This window comes from Marmota marmota, unplaced genomic scaffold (assembly GCF_001458135.2).
Source record: "Marmota marmota marmota unplaced genomic scaffold, marMar, whole genome shotgun sequence".
NCBI lineage: Eukaryota > Metazoa > Chordata > Mammalia > Rodentia > Sciuridae > Marmota > Marmota marmota.
Window position 1 is genome coordinate 1 of NW_026011115.1, and position 2,950 is coordinate 2,950.

The window sequence follows — 2,950 nt, forward strand, 5'->3', positions numbered from 1 at the left end:
AACAGATCATTTCAAGATCCCTAATCCAGTTGCTGCTGCAGACAGGCATTGTTATTTCCATCTTCCACCTTCTACATAATGACACTGAAATCTGAGGAAAAGAACACCATGCCTGGGAGTGGATGCTGGCCTTTACTATGAAAGACCTAAGTCAGAGAAGAAAAGAAAGACCTACTCAAGACCTGCCAATTCCTAACACTTCAGTGCTCTGTAATTGGCTATCACTTCTGAGGTAATCTATCTCTCTTAACATGCTCTCCATTCACTGTTCCCAAGATAGCATTGCCTCTGTCACAGAACATTTCAAGAACCCTAATCCACTTGCTCCTTCAGACAGGCATTGTCATTTCCATCTTCCATCTTCTACATCATGACAGTGAAATCTGAGGAAAAGAACACCAAGCCTGGGAGTGGAAGCTGGCCTGTACTGTGAATGCCCTAAAGTCATGGGACCCTGAGAAAGAATGAAGGACCCCTGTAAGACATACAATTCCAAACAGTTCATTGCTGCAAAAATGGCTTTCCGTTAAGAGGTAATCCTTCTCTCTTAATATGCTCTCCATTTACTATTCCCAAGACAGCCATTGCCTCTGTAACAGAACATTTCAAGGACCCTAATCTGGTTGCTATTTCAGACAGGCATTGTCTTTTCCTTCTTCCCCATCTTCTACAACATGACAGTGAAATCAGAGGTAAATAACACCACGCCTGGGAGTGGAAGCTGGCCTGCACTATAAATGCCCTAAAGTCGTGGGACCCGAAAAAGAAAGAAAGACCTATTTGAGCCATGCAAATTCCTAACAGTGCAGTGCTCCATAAATGGTTTTCAGTTCAGAGGTAATCCATCTCTCCTAACATGTTCTCCATTTAATGTTTCCAAGACAGCCATTGCCTCTGTAACAGAACATATCAATAACCACATTCCATAACACATGGAGTGCATGTGACCTTCAGCGAAGTTTCTCACTCAATGTATTTTGAGTGATCCTTTCACAAGTGTACCAGTCTCCCTTGACTTCTTTAGGAATACAATAGTGCATTTTAAAGGTATGTTATTTCTGATTGACACACTCTCTGTTCACACACATTCATACCATTGTCATGACTGCAGCCAGCACTGTGATGATTTGGTAGCTATATTTTAAACTTTAGGTGATGTAGCATACAAGATTTCTATCATTTTGTTCCTAAGTTCTTATATTTGAACATTAAATAGTACTCATAATTTTATTTTTTGTTCCATGAATCATAAACACTCATTTTTTTAATTCTCTGCTTTATAACATACAGATATTAGTACTTTTGACTCTTCCTCTGAGTTCTTTCAACTTCTGTTATTTGTATTTTATTTTTTACATTGTCAAGATTGGACAATTATCTAGTATATATTACATGGAAAAGGAAATCCATTAAATCTTAAATTAAGAATATTTCCATTCTGCGTATGTCATGATGGTTAAAAAAATAGACCAACTAAGTTTCATGCATAATAACGATAGTCTTTCAGAACCGGAACATTTGGTCACTAAAAATCTCCTGTCAAGAAACCTCAGAATATTCAATATGAGATGTACATATGTCCCTAAGATCTGAACACTGACACTGAGGCCAATCAGGTCAATCAAGTCAAGACAGCCAAAGTTATTGGCTACTCATGTCAGGTAGGTGGTCTGACATTATTTTCTATTAAACTCATGTTTCCGGGCTGGGGATGTGGCTCAAGCAGTAGTGCGCTCACCTGGCATGCGTGCGGCCCGGGTTCCATCCTCAGCACCACATACAACAAAGGTGTTGTGTCCGCCGAGAACTAAAAAATAAATATTAAAAAGTTCTCTCTCTCTCTCTCTCTCTCTCTCTCTCTCTCTCTCCCACTCTCTCTAAAAAACAACAAAAAAAAACCTCATTTTCCACTGACTTTTTTGTGTACACACAGATGTTCATGCTCTGCCTACATGAATTTTTATAGTCAACATGCAATTCAGGTGTTGCTTGCTTCTTTAATCTTGTAAATGAGGAAAACTACTCACAATACTTATGATACTATGAGTTTGTAATTCCATTTCACTGAGTAGTGTCTTTTTCCCCTTTCTTTTCTTTCCCTTTTGGTACTGGAGATTGATCCCAGGTGTGATTTACCACCGGACTATTTCCTCAGTCCTTTTACTTTTTATTTTTCAGACGGGGTCTCACTAAGATGGGAAGGTTAGCTTTGAACTTGTGATCCTTCTGTCTTGGTCTCCCAAGTGGCTGGGATTGGAGGTGTGTGCCACGTCCGGCCAAGGGAGCTGAGTCCGGCGAGGGACGGCGAGGTTAAAAGACACACAGGACACCAAGGTTCTTCATCCAGGAGTCAATACTCTTTATTGTTAACACACCTTTTTTATATCCCAAGCAGCAGAAGTGGAAAACTACCCAAAAGCAGGAGGGAGGGGGGAGAAATTTAGTTTCAACATCTATTATTGTCAGGTACCGAAACCTCCCTTAACAATAAGTCCATCAGACCAGAAAAGGTCAAGGCATTCCCGTGGGATACATATGTCTCAGACGGACAAGCAGGAACAGAAAAACCGCAAGTTCGCCATGGCCTTGTGAGCTGGCCACACTGGCATGTAGAACAAACTAGTGGAGGTAGGGCTCCAGGGGCCAGGGTGGACCTGCTGCCAATAAGTTCCCCTCTTTTGTTTTTTGCATGCCAGTGGGAATCAAGTAGCCCCTGTCTTAGGTCATTCATAGCCCTTGTGATGTTTATCCGTCTCTGGGAAGGCCTTGATTCCCTGTCTTAGGTCGCACAGCAAGCGTGAAAGTTGCCCGTCACTGGGTACTACAAGATCAGCTCAAGGTGTTATGACCTATCAAGACATTATTGCAGTGAACGCTTAACCGTCTCCACCTATGGGACCCACGACCGTCACCGCCGAATGGCAGATGTGATTGGACCGAGAGATTAGAT

The 2,950-nt window shown here is 41.7% G+C and overlaps 1 long non-coding RNA gene across 1 annotated transcript; it reads left to right on the forward strand.

The window, feature by feature from the left end:
• The first annotated feature begins 9 nt into the window (after positions 1-9).
• Positions 10-458, forward strand: LOC125614935. The gene is made up of 2 exons (XR_007345510.1): positions 10-232; positions 334-458. It is a non-coding gene; the product is annotated as an uncharacterized LOC125614935 (long non-coding RNA).
• The last annotated feature ends 2,492 nt before the right edge of the window (positions 459-2,950 follow it).